Source organism: Asterias rubens, chromosome 7 (genome assembly GCF_902459465.1).
Source record: "Asterias rubens chromosome 7, eAstRub1.3, whole genome shotgun sequence".
In the NCBI taxonomy this organism is placed as follows: Eukaryota; Metazoa; Echinodermata; class Asteroidea; order Forcipulatida; family Asteriidae; genus Asterias; species Asterias rubens.
This window is the reverse complement of record NC_047068.1, coordinates 19,906,890-19,928,994: the sequence shown is the minus strand read 5'-3', so window position 1 is coordinate 19,928,994 and position 22,105 is coordinate 19,906,890. Positions and strand designations below refer to the sequence as shown.

Sequence of the window (22,105 nt, the reverse complement as noted above, 5' to 3'; positions counted from 1 at the left end):
TTGGAGACTTGGAGAGCTGGAGAGCTGGAGAGCTGGAGAGCTGGAGAGCTGGAGAGCTGGAGAGCTGGAGAGCTGGAGAGCTGGAGAGCTGGAGAGCTGGAGAGCTGGAGAGCTGGAGAGCTGGAGAGCTGGAGAGCTGGAGAGCTGGAGAGCTGGAGAGCTGGAGAGCTGGAGAGCTGGAGAGCTGGAGAGCTGGAGAGCTGGAGAGCTGGAGAGCTGGAGAGCTGGAGAGCTGGAGAGCTGGAGAGCTGGAGAGCTGGAGAGCTGGAGAGCTGGAGAGCTGGAGAGCTGGAGAGCTGGAGAGTTGGAGAGTTGGAGAGTTGGAGAGGTTGGAGAGGTTGGAGAGGTTGGAGAGGTTGGAGAGGTTGGAGAGGTTGGAGAGGTTGGAGAGGTTGGAGAGGTTGGAGAGGTTGGAGAGGTTGGAGAGGTTGGAGAGGTTGGAGAGGTTGGAGAGGTTGGAGAGGTTGGAGAGGTTGGAGAGGTTGGAGAGGTTGGAGAGGTTGGAGAGGTTGGAGAGGTTGGAGAGGTTGGAGAGGTTGGAGAGGTTGGAGAGTTGGAGAGTTGGAGAGTTGGAGAGTTGGAGAGTTGGAGAGTTGGAGAGTTGGAGAGTTGGAGAGTTGGAGAGTTGGAGAGTTGGAGAGTTGGAGAGTTGGAGAGTTGGAGAGTTGGAGAGTTGGAGAGTTGGAGAGTTGGAGAGTTGGAGAGTTGGAGAGGTTGGAGAGTTGGAGAGGTTGGAGAGGTTGGAGAGGTTGGAGAGGTTGGAGAGGTTGGAGAGGTTGGAGAGGTTGGAGAGGTTGGAGAGGTTGGAGAGGTTGGAGAGGTTGGAGAGGTTGGAGAGGTTGGAGAGGTTGGAGAGGTTGGAGAGGTTGGAGAGGATGGAGAGGTTGGAGAGTTTGGAGAGTTTGGAGAGTTTGGAGAGGTTGGAGGGGTTGGAGGGGTTGGAGGGGTTGGAGGGGTTGGAGGGTCTGGAGGGGTTGGAGGGGTTGGAGGGGTTGGAGGGGTTGGAGGGGTTGGAGGGGTTGGAGGGGTTGGAGGGGTTGGAGGGGTTGGAGGGGTTGGAGGGGTTGGAGGGGTTGGAGAGGTTGGAGAGGTTGGAGAGGTTGGAGAGGTTGGAGAGGTTGGAGAGGTTGGAGAGGTTGGAGAGGTTGGAGAGGTTGGAGAGGTTGGAGAGTTGGGAGTTGGAGGTCTCTACTTTTGAGAGTTGGGAGTTGGAGGTCTCTACTTTTGAGAGTTGGGAGTTGGAGGTTGAGAGTTGGAGGTTGAGAGTTGGAGGTTGGGAGTTGGAGGTTGGGCGTTGGAGGTTTGGAGTTGGAGGTTTGGAGTTGGAGGTTGGGAGTTGGAGGTTTGGAGTTGGAGGTTGGGAGTTGGAGGTTGGGAGTTGGAGGTTGCGAGTTGGAGGTTGGGAGTTGGAGGTCTCTACTTTTGAGAGTTGGGAGTTGGAGGTCTCTACTTTTGAGAGTTGGGAGTTGGAGGTCTCTACTTTTGAGAGTTGGGAGTTGGAGGTCTCTACTTTTGAGAGTTGGGAGTTGGAGGTCTCTACTTTTGAGAGTTGGGAGTTGGAGGTCTCTACTTTTGAGAGTTGGGAGTTGGAGGTCTCTACTTTTGAGAGTTGGGAGTTGGAGATCTGGGATGTGGCTTGTAGTCAGGCACCCTCTGGGATGTGGCTTGTAGTCAGGCACCCTCTGGGATGGGGCTTGTAGTCAGGCACCCTCTGGGATGGGGCTTGTAGTCAGGCAGTCCTCTGGGATGTAGCTCGTAGCCAGACACCCTCTGGGATGTTGTCAGCAGCAGGTAGCACCACATCCCCAGCAGAACTGCAGACTCCTGAAATATAAACCAATCGAGTCAAATCAACCAGTGAGTTGGAGGTTTGGAGTTGGAGGTTGGGAGTTGGAGGTCTCTACTTTTGAGAGTTGGGAGTTGGAGGTCTCTACTTTTGAGAGTTGGGAGTTGGAGGTCTCTACTTTTGAGAGTTGGGAGTTGGAGGTCTCTACTTTTGAGAGTTGGGAGTTGGAGGTCTCTACTTTTGAGAGTTGGGAGTTGGAGGTCTCTACTTTTGAGAGTTGGGAGTTGGAGATCTGGGATGTGGCTTGTAGTCAGGCACCCTCTGGGATGTGGCTTGTAGTCAGGCACCCTCTGGGATGGGGCTTGTAGTCAGTCACCCTCTGGGATGGGGCTTGTAGTCAGGCAGTCCTCTGGGATGTAGCTCGTAGCCAGACACCCTCTGGGATGTTGTCAGCAGCAGGTAGCACCACATCCCCAGCAGAACTGCAGACTCCTGAAATATAAACCAATCGAGTCAAATCAACCAGTGAGTTGGAGGTTTGGAGTTGGAGGTTGGGAGTTGGAGGTCTCTACTTTTGAGAGTTGGGAGTTGGAGGTCTCTACTTTTGAGAGTTGGGAGTTGGAGGTCTCTACTTTTGAGAGTTGGGAGTTGGAGGTCTCTACTTTTGAGAGTTGGGAGTTGGAGGTCTCTACTTTTGAGAGTTGGGAGTTGGAGGTCTCTACTTTTGAGAGTTGGGAGTTGGAGGTCTCTACTTTTGAGAGTTGGGAGTTGGAGGTCTCTACTTTTGAGAGTTGGGAGTTGGAGGTCTCTACTTTTGAGAGTTGGGAGTTGGAGATCTGGGATGTGGCTTGTAGTCAGGCACCCTCTGGGATGTGGCTTGTAGTCAGGCACCCTCTGGGATGGGGCTTGTAGTCAGGAGAGGTTGGAGAGGTTGGAGAGGTTGGAGAGGTTGGAGAGGTTGGAGAGGTTGGAGAGGTTGGAGAGGTTGGAGAGGTTGGAGAGGTTGGAGAGGTTGGAGAGGTTGGAGAGGTTGGAGAGGTTGGAGAGGTTGGAGAGGTTGGAGAGGTTGGAGAGGTTGGAGAGGTTGGAGAGGTTGGAGAGGTTGGAGAGGTTGGAGAGGTTGGAGAGGTTGGAGAGGTTGGAGAGGTTGGAGAGGTTGGAGAGGTTGGAGAGGTTGGAGAGTTGGAGAGTTGGAGAGTTGGAGAGTTGGAGAGTTGGAGAGTTGGAGAGTTGGAGAGTTGGAGAGTTGGAGAGTTGGAGAGTTGGAGGGTTGGAGGGTTGGAGGGTTGGAGGGTTGGAGGGTTGGAGGGTTGGAGGGTTGGAGGGTTGGAGGGTTGGAGGGTTGGAGGGTTGGAGGGTTGGAGGGGTTGGAGGGGTTGGAGGGGTTGGAGGGGTTGGAGGGGTTGGAGGGGTTGGAGGGGTTGGAGGGGTTGGAGAGTTGGAGAGTTGGAGAGTTGGAGAGTTGGAGAGTTGGAGAGTTGGAGAGTAGGAGAGTTGGAGAGTTGGAGAGTTGGAGAGTTGGAGAGTTGGAGAGTTGGAGAGTTGGAGAGTTGGAGAGTTGGAGAGTTGGAGAGTTGGAGAGTTGGAGAGTTGGAGAGTTGGAGAGTTGGAGAGTTGGAGAGTTGGAGAGTTGGAGAGTTGGAGAGTTGGAGAGTTGGAGAGTTGGAGAGTTGGAGAGTTGGAGAGTTGGAGAGTTGGAGAGTTGGAGAGTTGGAGAGTTGGAGAGTTGGAGAGTTGGAGAGTTGGAGAGTTGGAGAGTTGGAGAGTTGGAGAGTTGGAGAGTTGGAGAGTTGGAAGAGTTGGAAGAGTTGGAAGAGTTGGGAGAGTTGGAGAGTTGGAGAGTTGGAGAGCTGGAGAGCTGGAGAGCTGGAGAGCTGGAGAGCTGGAGAGCTGGAGAGCTGGAGAGCTGGAGAGCTGGAGAGCTGGAGAGCTGGAGAGCTGGAGAGCTGGAGAGCTGGAGAGCTGGAGAGCTGGAGAGCTGGAGAGCTGGAGAGCTGGAGAGCTGGAGAGCTGGAGAGCTGGAGAGCTGGAGAGCTGGAGAGCTGGAGAGCTGGAGAGCTGGAGAGCTGGAGAGCTGGAGAGCTGGAGAGCTGGAGAGCTGGAGAGCTGGAGAGCTGGAGAGCTGGAGACCTGGAGACCTGGAGACCTGGAGAGTTGAAGACCTGGAGACCTGGAGACCTGGAGACTTGGAGACTTGGAGAGAGTCGGGGGTCGAGAGTCGGGGGTCGCGAGTCGGGGCTGGCGAGTCGAGGGTTGCGAGTCGAGGGTTGCGAGTCGAGGGTTGCGAATCGAGGGTTGCGAATCGAGGGTTGCGAATCGAGGGTTGCGAGTCGAGGGTTGCGAGTCGAGGGTTGCGAGTCGAGGGTTGCGAGTCGAGGGTTGCGAGTCGAGGGTTGCGAGTCGAGGGTTGCGAGTCGAGGGTTGCGAGTCGAGGGTTGCGAGTCGAGGGTTGCGAGTCGAGGGTTGGAGACTTGGAGACTTGGGGACTTGGGGACTTGGGGACTTGGGGACTTGGGGACTTGGGGACTTGGGGACTTGGGGACTTGGGGACTTGGGGACTTGGGGACTTGGGGACTTGGGGACTTGGGGACTTGGGGACTTGGGGACTTGGGGACTTGGGGACTTGGGGACTTGGAGACTTGGAGACTTGGAGACTTGGAGAGCTGGAGAGCTGGAGAGCTGGAGAGCTGGAGAGCTGGAGAGCTGGAGAGCTGGAGAGCTGGAGAGCTGGAGAGCTGGAGAGCTGGAGAGCTGGAGAGCTGGAGAGCTGGAGAGCTGGAGAGCTGGAGAGGCTGGAGAGGCTGGAGAGGTTGGAGAGGTTGGAGAGGTTGGAGAGGTTGGAGAGTTGGAGAGTTGGAGAGTTGGAGAGTTGGAGAGTTGGAGAGTTGGAGAGTTGGAGAGTTGGAGAGTTGGAGAGTTGGAGAGTTGGAGAGTTGGAGAGTTGGAGAGTTGGAGAGGTTGGAGAGGTTGGAGAGGTTGGAGGGGTTGGAGGGGTTGGAGGGGTTGGAGGGGTTGGAGGGGTTGGAGGGGTTGGAGGGGTTGGAGGGGTTGGAGGGGTTGGAGGGGTTGGAGGGGTTGGAGGGGTTGGAGGGGTTGGAGGGGTTGGAGGGGTTGGAGGGGTTGGAGGGGTTGGAGGGGTTGGAGGGGTTGGAGGGGTTGGAGGGGTTGGAGGGGTTGGAGGGGTTGGAGGGGTTGGAGGGGTTGGAGGGGTTGGAGGGGTTGGAGGGGTTGGAGGGGTTGGAGGGGTTGGAGGGGTTGGAGGGGTTGGAGAGGTTGGAGAGGTTGGAGAGGTTGGAGAGGTTGGAGAGGTTGGAGAGGTTGGAGAGGTTGGACAGTTGGGAGTTGGAGAGTTGGGAGTTGGAGGTCTCTACTTTTGAGAGTTGGGAGTTGGAGGTTGAGAGTTGGAGGTTGAGAGTTGGAGGTTGGGAGTTGGAGGTTGGGCGTTGGAGGTTTGGAGTTGGAGGTTTGGAGTTGGAGGTTGGGAGTTGGAGGTTTGGAGTTGGAGGTTGGGAGTTGGAGGTTGGGAGTTGGAGGTTGCGAGTTGGAGGTTGGGAGTTGGAGGTCTCTACTTTTGAGAGTTGGGAGTTGGAGGTCTCTACTTTTGAGAGTTGGGAGTTGGAGGTCTCTACTTTTGAGAGTTGGGAGTTGGAGGTCTCTACTTTTGAGAGTTGGGAGTTGGAGGTCTCTACTTTTGAGAGTTGGGAGTTGGAGGTCTCTACTTTTGAGAGTTGGGAGTTGGAGATCTGGGATGTGGCTTGTAGTCAGGCACCCTCTGGGATGTGGCTTGTAGTCAGGCACCCTCTGGGATGGGGCTTGTAGTCAGGCACCCTCTGGGATGGGGCTTGTAGTCAGGCAGTCCTCTGGGATGTAGCTCGTAGCCAGACACCCTCTGGGATGTTGTCAGCAGCAGGTAGCACCACATCCCCAGCAGAACTGCAGACTCCTGAAATATAAACCAATCGAGTCAAATCAACCAGTGAGTTGGAGGTTTGGAGTTGGAGGTTGGGAGTTGGAGGTCTCTACTTTTGAGAGTTGGGAGTTGGAGGTCTCTACTTTTGAGAGTTGGGAGTTGGAGGTCTCTACTTTTGAGAGTTGGGAGTTGGAGGTCTCTACTTTTGAGAGTTGGGAGTTGGAGGTCTCTACTTTTGAGAGTTGGGAGTTGGAGGTCTCTACTTTTGAGAGTTGGGAGTTGGAGATCTGGGATGTGGCTTGTAGTCAGGCACCCTCTGGGATGTGGCTTGTAGTCAGGCACCCTCTGTCAGCAGCAGGTAGCACCACATCCCCAGCAGAACTGCAGACTCCTGAAATATAAACCAATCGAGTCAAATCAACCAGTGTAACACTGCATGTCTCTATGTGGGTCTGTACTTGAGCCCTTTTGATTAACTATGATCAGAATTTGGAAATTTACCTATGTTTGGTGCGCTTCAATCACATGGAATGATGTCCTTTAGGCAGGCACCCTTGTTGCGAGTTGCGAGTTGCGAGTTGCGAGTTGCGAGTTGCGAGTTGCGAGTTGCGAGTTGCGAGTTGCGAGTTGCGAGTTGCGAGTTGCGAGTTGCGAGTTGCGAGTTGCGAGTTGCGAGTTGCGAGTTGCGAGTTGCGAGTTGCGAGTTGCGAGTTGCGAGTTGCGTGTTGCGAGTTGCGAGTTGCGAGTTGCGAGTTGCGAGTTGCGAGTTGCGAGTTGCGAGTTGCGAGTTGCGAGTTGCGAGTTGCGAGTTGCGAGTTGCGAGTTGCGAGTTGCGAGTTGCGAGTTGCGAGTTGCGAGTTGCGAGTTGCGAGTTGCGAGTTGCGAGTTGCGAGTTGCGAGTTGCGAGTTGCGAGTTGCGGGTTAATAGTTAGGGGTTAATAGTTAGGGGTTAATAGTTAGGGGTTAATAGTTAGGGGTTAATAGTTAGGGGTTAATAGTTAGGGGTTAATAGTTAGGGGTTAATAGTAAGGAGATAATAGTTTGGAGTTAGGAGTAAGGAGTTAGGAGTTAACACAATTTTAACACTATAGACCCTTTTGCAATAACTGTTGAATCAGATGCGTGCTGGCTTAGCTAGGGATCAAACACGATCCCTAACCAGGCCAGCATGCACCCCAGCCAATAGGTATAATGTGATAACATACATAGAAATGGTAGTTTCTTGATACATTCTTCCTGACCTGATTCCAATCTTCTTCTTGAGTGCAGATCCGACACAAAAAATGATAATGCTTGATTTCCCATCAAACAAGCAAGCATCTTGGTAGTTCGACCACATCTGCAAAAAAAGTAGGAGAAGTGAGAACTTACATTGAATGGGCCAGATGTGGTTATTTTTACAATTACACCATCATGGAGACATGTTCCCGCAAGTTTACCATTATTTATAGTTTATTCCTATTTTCTGTTATGTGATAATTTCCACATAAAACCAAGAGTTATGAAAATAAAAGCTGGACAAGTCTTTTTTTAAGTACTTATTTAATGTTAAGGTAACATTTGTTTTCATGATTTCTTTTGTTGAAAATCAGATACATTTGCAAGGTTATTCATAGCCCTGGTAGGACGTCAGTCAATGCCACTGCACTGACGTCCTGGGTATAAAGGTTCTTTACAATGTGAACACAAATTAGTTTTCATTATTTTTTAACTGAATCGAGAAGTTGGAATTCCAATCATTTATTCTTAGTGTCCCTTAGTACATTTTTAAGTTGCGCCGTAACAAAATTGCAGCTTGCGCAAATTAAAAAAAGACTGTCACATCTCCAGCCGCCACGAGAGGGCGGTAGTGATCAATGCAAGAAAGTGTTTACAAGCAAGTCCATTCTCGACATGCGTATTGAAAATGTCAAATTTAAATTTTCTTTTCTCAAAAACTTAACACCAAAGAAGAAATTTCAAAAATGTTTAACAATGCGGGCTTGGATTTCCGACTACAAGGAGCATGTGAGTAAAAGATCAGCTTTCTGAGTTAAAGCCATTAGACACTTTCGGTACAGAAAAAAAATAAAAGTTCACAGATTTACAAATAACTTTACAGAAGGTAATGTGAAAGACTTCTCTTGAAATATTATTCCGTGAAATGCTTTACTTTTTGAGAAAACATTGTAACAATATCAATTCTCGATATTGAGAATTACGGATTTATTTTAAAACCCATGTCATGACACGGCAAAACGTGCGGAAACAAGGGTGGGTTTTCCCGTTATCTTCTCCCGACTCCAATGACCAATTGAGCCTAAATTTTCACAGGTTTGTTACTTTATAATATATAAGTTGTGATACACGAAGTGTGGGCCTTGGACAATACTGTTTACCGAAAGTGTCCAATGGCTTTAAGTAAAAATGTTTTTAAAAGATTTTTGAAATTTTTTCGCAATGGTACGGGACCTTTATACCCTGAACTCCGTCGCGTTGCCTGCAACGGAGGAGTCCAACCTGGGCTAGGTTATTCACAATGCTTTCAATTTGTGTCTCCTATTTTAACAAAATGGTGCTGTCTTCCACCAAAATGCAAACTGGTCATAAAAAAGTCAAGTTTTCTATCAAAGGAGACCATGGAGGAAGAACATTTCTAGTCATAGCTCTTTATCAGTTTATGATGCAGTGGGGAGCACTGATAGCCCAAGTAATAACAAAAATTAAAAATTACCCTTTCTTGGTGCATTTTGGAACTGCGTCATCAGTTACCGGCGTCCTTAGACTCCTTACCAGCTCACATGGCGACTGCACTAAATTGGTCGTCGACATAAGTGGTCTCTTTGTAATAAGAAACACACACAGCAGCATATAGACGAACAATAACTCGGTTGTAATCATGATTGTTCCCACAAGTTTACTGTTCATACCTACACTTATAGTTTCTCTCAATATTCTCCACACCATGCAAAGCTTCAAGCACCATTTAATAACTCGGTCATCCATGGTATTCTCAAAACTGTGGCGCGAAGATCGCCACCTAGCCTGTAAATAGAAAACCTTTGACACACACACACCAAGCTCGTATTTTTCTCACATGTTCTGAAAAATGTAGTCTAGGTGCAAGACGATGCGGCTGGGCGGGACGTTTACAAGAGGTGAACAACAATGTGTTGACGTTGAGGGGGCTATTTTAAAATGGCGACGTCCATGGCAGACAGAACCGCTGGTGAGTTTTTACGTTTTGTTTCCGATATTTTCATCGTGATGAAAGTTATTCTTTTGTAGAGGTTGGTGGGATGTAATAAGGAGTTGTTTGTGTTCACAATAGCCGTGTGTAAAATAGAACGGGTTGTTTTATTTTGATATAAATCATTATTTGAAAATTAAAGTTCTCTCACTCGTTGACATCTCCGATCTCGTGGCACCGCATGTATGATGTAGTCGATGTGGACGGCCGGACTCGATCAAGCGAGCGAGTGTGGGGGAGTTGATGGGGGCGGCCGGGCCGCATGCACGCATATAAAAATATATATATATATAAACAAATAAAAAAATAAAAATAGTGTTTGCAAGTTCAGTCAGTTATTTTATCAACACTGAATTAGAGTGTTGATAATGATACTCTAATAGTAAGAATAAGATGCTACCAGGATAGTTTATTATAACATAATTTCCGTTGTAAATTATTATATTTATTAATATTATTGTCATCAAATATATTTAAGTTTAAATATTGTCAGGGAACTATGGCAAGCTATAACTAACAATTTGTAATGATGTTGAAGAATTTATTGTTTCTATTTTTTTCTATTCATGTGTGAAGTAAGCCTTTAAAGATAGTTCCATTTTCTCAAACAGGGAAGAGCAAAGCTTCACAAGACCATCTTCTGGAGATCCCTCAGGGATGGGAAGAGCCAAAGTTTACAGCAGAAGACAATCCAAATGGTGTACTGGAGGAAAGCTCATTCGCTACGCTGTTCCCAAAATACAGGGAGAAATATCTCAGAGAATGCTGGTCGCTGGTTGAAAAAGCCCTGAAAGATTATGTGAGCACAAAATCTATTAGGGAAAATAGTTGCTATCCCAGTCACAGGCCTGTACTATATGCTTCGTTTTAAAAAGGCGAGGGCACCAAGTCATTTTCGCCCTTGGTAAAGGGCACCCTATGAGGAAATTGTAAATTTGTACTACAGCATTTCAAGGGCACAAAGGCAATGACCAGGGGCATGGAGGCAATCGCCTTCGTTGCCACCGTGAAGTATCAGGCCTGCAGTCACCATTATTTCCAAATTCATAGGCCTCCTTTGGCACAAAAAGTAGCTAATCACAATCAAATCAGCAGCAGTGACTATTAGAGATTTCAAAAAATAATTAATGGCCAAACGTTTTGACCCTAGCAAAGTAGTCTTTCTTGAAGGCTTAATGGTGGTATTTCGACCTTTCGACCTTAGCAGGGTCTTTCTCGAAGGCTAAATGGTTGTTGTTTTCTTCAAGAAAGACTTTGCTAGGGTTGAAACACCGGAACAACGTCAAATGTTTGTGTTTATACCATAGGGTCCTTTTGGTTGATAAGCAGGTTTCAACAGCTTCTCAACTGTTTAATTTGTGTCTTTTCCTCGCAGCATCTCAAAGCTTCTTTAGATTTCATCGAGGGAAGCATGTCCGTTACGCCATATGCAAGACATGGGACCCCTTTATACTCATCAAGGCACGGGACATGATCAAACTTCTCGCTCGCAGCGTTCCTTATGAACAGGTAGGTTCATGCTCTCACCATATTTGTCTTGTACCCTGTGTGCAATGGTGACATTAGCCATAAAATCTTGGCATTCTTAAAAGGGACTGGACTAATTTGCTCTTTTAGCCTCGGTTTGGTTACATTGATTTTTGTGAGAGAACGCAAGATGGTCGCACGAGCAAAGTAAAAACCCAAAAGTTTTTGTTGTTGCCACATTTCAAATGTCTGTACGTTCCTGAAGAAGTATCATAGTATATATCTCAAGGAGAAATGGGATGGGAAAGATACTTTGTGAAAACGAAAATAGTTCTTGCATTTTTTCCTCAGGCTGTTCGGGTGTTAGAAGACGGCATTTCAGCCGAGGTCATCAAAATCGGTCGCATGGTACGCAACCAAGAGAGATTCGTCAAACGCCGACAGCGTCTGATTGGCCCAAATGGCTCAACACTCAAAGCCGTTGAGCTACTGACCAAGTGTTACATCATGGTTCAGGGGAACACAGTGTCTGCGGTAGGTCTGTATAAAGGACTCAGAGACGTGTATAAGATCGTCATAGACACTATGAAAAATGTTCATCCAGTTTACAACATCAAGGTAATTAGATTTTCTTTAGGTGTAGATCTTTTCTTCCACGGTGAAAAAAACGCCCCTTGGTGTCTCACCCGGTGTTTAAAACCAGGTGAGCAACCGGATGTTCTGGCCCAACTTCAAGCTGTTCCCTTTTGGGCTGTTACTGTTGAGTCCACAACTGTGGCTTCCCTCCAGGAACCAGGCGGGTTTACCAGTGGAAAGAAGTATCTCTTAATTTTAAAATCTGGAATAACGAATATAGTTTGTTTTTATCCTCAAACCAATGTGTGTCAAGCACTGTATAATACTTTCCTTAATTTTTTGAACCCCACAGATTTACATTAAACTTACAGGGTTTGAAGATAATGATAGTGGAAAGCTTCCCTTCAAATATTACTAGCTAAGGTTGTGTAGTTTTTGAGAAATGAGTAAAACAAGTCACAAAATAGTTTTGGTCTCATGAGACCAAAATTATTTTAACATGTAAAATCCTCTTAACCAGTTATGATATTATACCAAAACCATAGCATAACTGGTTAATACGTTTTTACATGCTATAGCTGAGACAACAACTATTACTTTTACTCATTTCTCAAAAACTACAGCACCTCAGTACGTAAAATTTCAAGGGAAGCTTTCCACTATGATAATTTTCAAACTGTGTAAGTTTAATGTAAATCTGTGGACATTGTGTTTTTTGTTAGGAATAAGTACATATATACCCTTTAAAGGCAGTGAACACTATTAGTCATTACTCACAATAATTGTTATCATAAAAACTGACTTGGTAACAAGAAATGGAGACCTGTTGAAAGTATAAAACATTGTGAGAAACGGCTCCCTCTAAAGTAACCTTGTTTCGACAAAGATGTAATTTTCCACGAATTTGATTTCGAGACCTCAGAATTAGATTTTGAGGTCTTGAAATCAAGCGTCTGAAAGCACACAACTTGGTGTGACAAGGGTGTTTTTCTTTCATTATTATCTCGCAACAACTTGGACGACTAATTGAGCTCAAATTTTCACAGGTTTGTTATTTTATACATATGTTGAGATGCACCAAGTGAGAAGACTGGTCTTTGACAATTACCAATAGTGTCCAGTGTCTTTAAGTTAATAATAATAAATTAGCATATTGTAAGTTGCAGTTTCCTGTAAACATTCAAAGGTGCTGGTCTAGTAGATTTTAAGTTTAAAGTACTGTCAAATTTCGTCCTGGTATGTTATTGTCCATTTAGGTAGCTAATTTGTTTTACTTTCTACCAAAGTCTTGTTATTGTTTGTATTTTATCTGTGATTTATTTGTATATTATGTAAGAAATTATTATTTCCAGTGTGAACACATTGATGGGGATAATCTAAAAGTACTTTTAGTGTTTTATATTTTGTTGTTGTTTTTCTGTGCCCTTATCTGCCAAGTGTCGTCGTTTAGTATTTTATCTTTGATGTGTTTTTATACAATGTTATGATCAGCTGTGTTGATCAGCTGTGTTGGATGGGTTCACCATCATTAAATGTGGTTTAAAAACAGTAATAATAAATACATAGATATTTTGGGACCTCTTTATTAAGATTATTTCTCATTAAAATTTGAAGAAACGAAGAAAATAAAACAGAAACTAAGATTTGAAACTTTGTTTTCTTTGCAGGTGAAACATGCTGAAGCCGAAACAAAACGCAAGGAGAAACGAAACCAGTCGTTTGTCCCACCCAAGGAACCCTCGGTGACAAAACCCAAGACACATCCCAAAGCAGACACCCAGATTGATATGAAGGCACTGAAAGCTAAGATCAAGAAATCACAGGTATATGATCTTTCATTGATTTTCTGATCTACCACGAGTTCTTACAAGAAGTAAACTTCTGTATAAAATATTGATGCTTAACGTATAGGATTATGAATTGCACAAAACAATCGATTGTGATACAGTAACTAGAGGACAATACATGTACATGTACTTATACTTTTCTTCCGTCATTGTGTTCTTATCCATTTGTTGTTTTTTTATATTCCAGAAAACACCATTTCGAAAGCCAGAGGAAGTGCCTAAACCGAAGTCAACGAGGCCGGAAAGAAAAACAAAGAAAGGGGTGAAGAGGAAGCAGAAACCGTAATTTTCGACCTCCCCCCCCCCCCCCTCGCCACCCAAAACATCATCCCCCCAAACATATTGTCAGAGCCCTGTTCCGTCAAACCTCAAAAACAAAACTTGCTCCTCGAATAAATGAAACTTGGTATGAATTCACACAATAATATACTATCAAGTGAATATAAATACTTTAAAAAAGGTAAAACTGTCTGATTCGTTTTATCAGATTGAATTACTTTAGAAAGTTACCTCCGCGGCAGTTTTGCCAAAGACTAGCCTTCACAGTTGGTGTATCTCAACATATGCAGAAAATAAAAACCTGTGAACATTTGAGCTCATCGGTCATCGAACTTGCGAAATAATAATGAAAGAAAAAAAGCACCCTTGTCACACGAAGTTGTGTGTGTTTAGATGGTTGATTTCATGCCCTCAAGTTCTAAATCTGAGGTCTCCAAATTCGTGGAAAACTACTTCTTTCTCAAAAACTATGGCACTTCAGAGGGAGCCGTTTCTCACAATGTTTCATACCAGCCACCTCTCCCCATTACTCGTCACCAAGAAGGGTTTTATGCTAATCATTATTTTGAGTAATTACCAATAGTGTCCACTGCCCTTAATGTCCCCTTGATCCAAGAGAAAGTCACACGGCCGATTTTCTACCCCAGGAAGTTCCTAAAGGCAAGATTCTTTTTCAGAACTATAAAGTCTCCTGAGGTATGAGGAAATACAAAACAAGCAATACACAACATTGTGGCTGATTTAAATATTCTTGTTTCTTTATTTAAATAAAACTCCAACATAAAATATTGGTAAATGGTAAAATTAATATAATATATTTATAAGTTTCAATAAGCCGATGGTATACTACAACATAGTTAGTTAAAACTTTAGTGTTACGTAAAAGAAAGGGATGGATTCTTTAGAACCATCACTCATTGTTTCCTTAATTTAGTTTAGATAACAAAAAGACACACAAGGACAAAAAAGCGCGGGAAACTTTCCAAGTCCAACTTCTTATCCAATTGCCATTTTACCCATTGACGCCAAATGCAAAATCTCGTTTGAGTAAAATAGGATGGGGCCTACTAATTTGTTTTAATAACAAAAAATAAATGTGGAACTTTCACCAAAAGTGCAAACAAATTGTGGAACTTTGTTATAGTTGCTTGGTTTGTTGTGAAGAGTGAATATCAAGATATTATGTGTAAATTTAAGTGATATTGGACCCCTTAAAGAAACTGGACATCTTTGATTATTGTGAAAATTTGAACTGAATTGGTCGTCGAAGTAGCAACATAATTAAAGAAAAATCACTGCTGTTACACGAACTCTTGTGCTTTCAGATGCTTGATTTTGAGATATTAAAATCAAATTGTGAGTCCCGAAATAATTTGTTTGCCCATATTTTAGTGGGACATTACTTCTTTCTTGTTACTTCAGAGGGAGCCATTTCTCACAATGTTTTAAACTATTAACAGCTCTCCGTTAACAAGAAGTTTCTGTGCTAACAGTGATTACCAATAGTGTCCAGTGCCTTTGGGGTCAACCTATTTTTGCAAGTGACTACCTCATCCAAACTCGCTATTGAAAGTACAATCAATTTGTTCCATATAAAGGCTTTGTACTAGATATTTTAGTACTTTATACAATGTAACGAATGGTGGATTGCAGAATGAAACTATGGTTCTATTCTGGTTTTTCATTTAAAGATCACCAAGTGGTACTTTTTATTAAACATAGCATACAACATAAGCTGACATAATAAGATACTAAAAGCTTTAAGCTCAATACTCTACAGATAGTCTGAAACAGCAATAACATTTTATAAACCTCCCCCGGCATGGATAGCATACAAACACCAATTGTAAAACTATAAACAAGTTCAGGAAACAAATAAATGCAAAAAATCAATAAATAAATAAATAAAAACAATAATGCTGAAGAATACCGATACTGATAATGCATTGCAGGCCAATTTCATGTAGCTGCTTAAACAGAAAATTTTGCTTAACATTTCCTTGTCTACTGAGCAAATTTAAGCAGGATACAAGTAAAAGATGGACCATGTGACAGGGTTACTGGCTAGTATAGTCTGGTAAGCAGAAATGTGTCTGTGCTTGTCAAAAATTGCTTTATGAAATTGGGCACTGATGTTAATGCAATTGTACAAGTACATGCATGGTTTGTTAATACAATCACAGACAGTACACATCTTAAAATAAAACGAAACAAAACATTAAAGGCACTGAACATGTTTGGTAGTAAGAATTGTCAAAAAAACAATATTCTTACTCCGTGTATCCCAACATATGCATTAAAGAAACAAGCCTGTGGAAATTTGGACTCAACTGTTCATTGCAGTTGGAAGAAACTGATAAAAGAAAAAAACACCCTTGTTGTATAAAATAGTGTGCTTCTGGCCAGATTTTGTTATATATTATTTTAGTGAGAAATTATCTCTTTCTCAAAAACTACGAAACCTTAGCGGGAGTCGTTTCTAACAATGTTTTATACTATCAACAGCTCTCCGTTGCTCGTTACCAAGTAATGTTTTATGCTAATATATTTTGAGTAATTACCAAATGTGTACAGTGCCTTTATAACAGTAAGATAACTTTATTCCTTGTTATAAGTTTTGCTTTTTATACAAACCCTACTATCCCATATAACATCATATAATTTTTTTAAATTTGTTGTTGTATTCATTCCCTTATATGGAAAGGGTTTGCTTTGTGCATGGCATCCTGTCACCTAATTTGATAAAGGCAATAACAAGTCCACGGTGCTAATTCATTTAGGGGTTAGCACCTATTAATGCACAAAATTAATGTTACACGGAGTAGTGTGCTTTCAGATGCTTGATTTCGAGACCTTAAATTCTAAATCTGAGATCTTGAAACGAAACTCGTGAAAAATTACTTCTTTCTCGGAAACTACGTCACTTCAGAGGGAGCCGTTTCTCACAATGTTTGATACTATCAACCTCTCCCCATTGCACGTTACCAAGTGAGGTTTTATGCTGATAATTATTTTAAGTCACTACCAATAGTGTCCACTGCCTTTAAGCAGGCCTGGAGCCTATGCTGTTTGGCTACTCACACTAATGCTCAAACGTTGACAAAATTGCACCTCCCCCCTTGAAACAGGTGGAGGGCACAAACTCAAATGTTTCCTGTGTCTATGACCATCTTTATCTTGAAACTCAAGTATTGCACTGTATAAAGACCAAACCCTGTGTCCCGTCAATGGCATCAATCATAATGTTTGAGCATTCGTGTGAGAAGCCAACTAGCAAAGGGTCCAGGCCCGTTTATAGGCACGGGAAAATTCTGCATTTTAGATGCTCTGTGGTGCAATCTTTGGTCAATTTTGAGGGGGGACATTTGATATAGTGTCCCCCACCCTTGTAAAAAATTGTGTCATCCTTAGCCCCCAGGATTAATGCCCATGGCGAGACACAGGGTTGGTCTTACACAGTGCAATACTTGGGCTTCATGATTACGGTGGTCAAAAAGATGGGGGGGGGGGACATTTGATATTGTGGCCCCCCTCCCCTTGTCACACCCCCACCCCCACCTATTTGATGCCCACCACCATTAGTAGAATTTGAAACTTTGTATGGTGGAATTATAACTATAAGAACATTTTGCGATAACACCATGTGAGTCTCTTTATGAGTAGTGTTGGTTCGGAAAAGAACTATTGGTTAAAGTCTCATGTTTCTATTAATATACGCTGATCATCTACAGGAGAAAAATCATAAGAAAGACTGTACTTACTGTTTGTCTAGACGTTACTGATCGTCGAAAGTACTTCTGTAGGGTTCTCTACGCAACCTAAAATAAACGACAAATATTAGACAAATCACTAGGCATAGTTAATTTTTTACAGTATTACATTTGAGAACCACCAGTTCCTTAAAAGCTCAGATATGCCTAGTTCATTTTGATGGGTCATAATAAATAATTTGCAGAAAATAATTAACTATTTGTCTTTTTAACGACAAAAAAGGCACTTGTGTTTTAACCCATCAAAGTCTTTTGTGAAAAAAAATTACACACAAATTTCACAAGTACCTACATGTGAGGTGAAACTAAACATGGATTGGAAATCACTAACAAGGCAATTATTTTTTTAGAAACCTCTTTCATCAGTGAAAAGGGTACAAAAGAATTTAGGCATTGCATGGTGAGGTATCAATATATATTTGGTTTGCGGTAACACCATGTGTGTTTCTACTTGCCAGGTAGAGTTTGTTCTTAGAGAACTGTCTTTCTTTATTCTACTACCACAAAGAGTAGATTATCTGATTTTTGGGAAACTTGTTCTGAAAAGAACTGTCCTGCTTTGTAACTATACCCGAGCGGAAGGTAAAGAAAATTGGCTGGGACAACTACTTTAGCTTTATAGGATCATAATTAACTGCACTACCGCGGAGTCAGTCTCTTGACGATGACTAGAGCAAGCTAGTCAAAACGTTGAAACCAATTCAAGAACTGGATAGTGATTTGGTTCCCTATTGGGCAATCCCTATAGGCTTCTGCTTGCTTTTTGTTGAATGTCTCTAATTATTTTACTAATAATGTAAAAATTATACATTTCTACTTATTGTTGCTGTGTGTTTTGAAGTTTAAAGCCTAAGTGAATAAATAAATAAACAAATAAATAAATTACTTGATGGATTGGAATTGGACTAAAATTAAGAAAATGGACAAAGCTTTATGGAAAGATTTCTCCAAACTGTAATTACCTGTGGAGCTCCTGGTTGTCTCTTCGTCTTTTATCCATATGCTTCAAGTCCTCTGCATTCTTCTCACTCAGCCTCTTCCTTGATTTAACCTCTTCCCTGCAAACAGTCAATCAAAACAAACAAAGCTCGGTAAATAACACCAAACTCACACCAAACTCACACCTTAACTCATGTTAATCCGGCATGGGTACGCCCATCGTCTTCTTGATACTCCAAGGGTTTATGAAGACGCACCAAAAATTCAATCCATACTCAGTGATACCGCCTCTTGAAATACATAATTCTAAAAACTCCCCCTTTCTGGAGCTCCGGCCCTGGCCCCACGCGTCGACCTGGTATTCTTTTAAAACGTAAGAGCCCATAATTTAATAACAACAAGTTACTAGTAGTAGTACAGTAATTTCGCTGCATTGGCCAGAAACCCCCCCCCCCCTCCCCCTGGGTTAAACAACAGAGGAACCGCAGTTTAAATGACCAGATAGAGAAAGGACCAATAACACTATAATTAATACCAGTATCAGCCGCCAGACTTGAGATTTGCTGAATTGGGCCCGCCAGACACATCCCCCCCCCCCTCCTGGGTTGAACATCTGAGGAACCACCTAAAACCAAGTTGAAATGACCAATGATGACACTATTCCCAATACCAGTATCAGCCGCCTGACAAAAGTTTTGCTGCATCCATGGGCCCGCCAGACACCCCCCCCCTACTTAAGTAAACATCAGAGGAACCAACTCAAACAAAGTTGAAATGACCAATGACACTATTCCCCAAACCAGTATCAGCTGCCAGACAAGGGTTTTGCTGCATTGGGCCCGCCAGACTCCTCCCCTCCCAACCCTTGGGTTAAACATCGGAGGAACCACATAAACCAAGTTGAAATTACCAATAACACCATTCCCTATACAAATTTGGGGGGGGGGGGAGCAGAGCGTCTGCCAGGCCAAATGCAGCAAAACTTTGTCTGGCGGGTGACACTTTGTTTTTGGAAAAGTGTTTTTGGTCATTTCCACTTGGTTGCAGGTGGTTCCTCCGATATTAAGTCAAAGGGGCGGAGGAGCGGGATGTCTGCAGGCCTAAGCAATTTGTCTAGCGGTTGATACATGTGGATGTAAAGGGTTTTAAACCAGAAAGGGCTTTCAACCTTTTTCAGTTGCTCAGATCTCTTGGTATTATCTCCTTTCATAAATTTTGAACAAAATGTTGCATAAACCTAGAGTTTTCAAAGTAGCAGAGTATAGCTTTTGCTCTTTTCAGATATCCAAAAATTTAATGAAAAATGACAAGGGCCGACAGACAACTCATTTTGCTTTAATGCATCATTGTACAAACTTAACAGCCCAATAAAACTTCTGTCCAGAAATTAATCACAGAAGATGTTCAACTGCCTCACTGGCTGATGACCATTATGCAATACAAGACCTACCATTGGATCTAGTTGTGGTATTGGAAGTCTGTTTTTCAGCTGAAGTGCCGGGCGGAAAATGTCAGTACTGGGCAGGCCCGCCCACCGTGGCTACAACACTGATGATAATAATAAATCACTCTTGTAGAGCGTATTCCGTCAAAGACAGATCCCAATGCGCTGTACAGGCATGATAACAAACATACAAAGAAAACTAATTAAACTACATTAATATATACAACTATAGGCAAAGGAAAGTACACCAATGTGAGATAGCTGGCAGGATATTGAAAAAGTCACTGAGTGAGCAGATGAGTTTTAAGTGATTTCTTGAATAGATCCAGTGGGTGAGCATTTCTAATATGTATTGGAAGCCGGTTCCAGAGTTCGGGAGCTGTGTATGAAAATGATCTCTGGCCATATGTGACAGTGTTGACAGTTCTACGTAGTAAAATGGTTGCAGCGTTTGATCTTAGAGTACGAGAAGGTTCCTTGATGCAAATGAGTTCACGTAGGTAGTTTGGTGCTTGGCTATTGAGGGCTTTGAACGTTAAAAGCATGAGTTTGTAGATGATGCGTTTTTTCACAGTCAGCCAATGCAGGTCTTGTAGAATGGGCGTTATATGATCACTCTTCTTGCTCAAGGTAACTAACCAGGCTGCAGCGTTTTGTTGGCGTTGGAGTTTGTGTATTTGGAAGTCCGAAAGACCATGCAAAAGACTGTTGCATGTGTCAAGCTTTGAAGAAACGAAAGCATGTACCAGCTTCTCAGTACAATTTCTGTCAAGGTATTTGCGGATACGACCGATATTTCTGATGGCGAGTGAAGCTGAACGACAAATATTATTGACATGGGGTATCATGGAGAGGTTTTGGTCAATGATAACACCGAGATCTTTTGCTTGGACAACAGTGTCCACGACAGAATCACCAACAACGATGGATTTAATAGGTGTGGTGTCTGTGTAACGGGATGATAGATGGATTACCTCTGTCTTGCTGTCATTCAAACAGAGCTTGTTCTCTGCAGTCCATTTCTTGATTTCTGTAATGCCAATGAAGGTAAGTATTACGGTTCCAACATCAAGAGTACTGTACTGTAAACAAAAAAAGTGAAAGCAGATGAGAAAATAGATGGCAGCAGACATACCGGGTAAATTTCCATTGTTGACGTAGTTCTGAACATGCGCATAATTCTGAGAACAATGGATTTACCCGGTAAGTCTGCTGCCCTCTATCGTCCCAGAAAGTCTCCCATTGGGAAGAAGTTGTTAATTCTTCACTTACCTTCATCCATTGTTGAAATGAACGAGCTTTACCACTTATGTCTTTACCTCTTCCACAGAATAGAAGAAGCAGGCGTGGGTAAACAAAGCACACATCACATATCCGTACGTAGACAACGAAACACATAGGGCATCTAGGCCTAGCTAGTGTCAATTGTTAATATTATTTTTTTATAGCAATACAGCATGTACACAAAACAATGAGATCAACTGGATTATTATTAGGCCCAAAGAGAAGAAATACAGTACTAGTAACCTTAATAATCAACAACTTTGATGATTAAGTACTCCGGAACTTCTGTTACTACGGTAAAACACTACCATATCGTAACTGGTAAATAACAAACTTTCCCATGCACGCAGCAGACCATCAATGATCGATCATCACTGATCACGAGCCCCATACTTATACCAATATCCCATCTTTAGAGATAACAAAATAAGAAAAGTCCTACTCACTTTTATACTGCACGCACGGGCGAGAATTAGGTGGTTGATGGATGAAGAATAATCTGTGATTTTTAAGGCGATTTCGTGAAATTATTGGAGAACATTGATGAAGAACAATTGGCGATTTATATTTGAATCATAATTAAATTAGCCAGCCAATAGAGGGCGCTATCAAAGTTCAATTTGCATGACTTTTTCCAATATTATTTTTGTGCAGAAATCCAGCATTCTATTTATTTGGTCGCTATTATTATACAGCATTTTTCATAATATGAGCAGTGGAATGTATTGCCTGCCGGGAAATAGACTGGAACGTAGGACTAATTTTATTATGCCTGGAAGCACAAAAACTTGCTAAGCACAGCAAAATAGCTGAAAGGCAGTGGACACTATATTGGTAATTACTCAAAATAATTATTAGCATAAAACCTTACTTGGTAATGAGTAATGGGGAGAGGTTCGTAGTGTAAAACATTGTAAGAAACGGCTCCCTCTGAAGTGGGTAGTTTTCGAGAAAGAAGTGATTTTCCACGAATTTGATTTCGAGACCTCAAGTTTAGAATTTGAGGTCCCGAAATCAAGCATCTGAAAGCACACAACTTTGTGTGACAAGGGTATTTTTTTCTTTCATAGTTATCTCGCAACTCCGACGACCAATCGAGCTCAAATTTCACAGGTTTGTTATTCTATGCATATGTTGAGATACAGCAAGTGGGAAGACAGGTCTTTTGACAATTATCAATAGTGTCCAATGGCTTTAACAGAAACTGGCCACCCCATGACGAAGTCATACAATGGGCTAGTTTCATAAAGCTGTTAAAGGCACTATTTGTAATTACTAAAAAAGATGATTTTTTAGCATATACCCCCCGGAAAGTAGACAATCGGACGTGAAATGAAAGTACAAAAAATAATTACTCACTAATAAGACTCCAGGAGCACCAAAGTGCGCTCACTTTAGGCAGAATTGCCCCCAAATTAACAAATTCTCGAGACTAAAGATTTGCATAAAAACGAATATTAATCAAAAATACGTTTACTTCACGTCCGATTTTTGCAAAATTCTTGTTGTTCGCACCATGACTAGAACTACGTACCCAAAGTACCCCCTTGCCAAAATGTAGTGTCTGGTCAAAT

At 43.1% G+C, this 22,105-nt stretch overlaps 1 long non-coding RNA gene and 1 pseudogene across 1 annotated transcript; one reads left to right on the top strand and one right to left on the bottom strand.

Annotated features, from left to right (window-relative positions):
• Positions 1-8,821: 8,821 nt before the first annotated feature.
• On the top strand, positions 8,822-13,411 carry LOC117292596 (annotated as a pseudogene).
• A 3,220-nt stretch (positions 13,412-16,631) lies between these two features.
• On the bottom strand, positions 16,632-21,091 carry LOC117292712. The gene is made up of 5 exons (XR_004519314.1): positions 20,978-21,091; positions 20,222-20,329; positions 19,254-19,412; positions 17,827-17,922; positions 16,632-16,912 (listed from the first exon to the last, which is right to left on the bottom strand). It is a non-coding gene; the product is annotated as an uncharacterized LOC117292712 (long non-coding RNA).
• Positions 21,092-22,105: the final 1,014 nt, after the last annotated feature.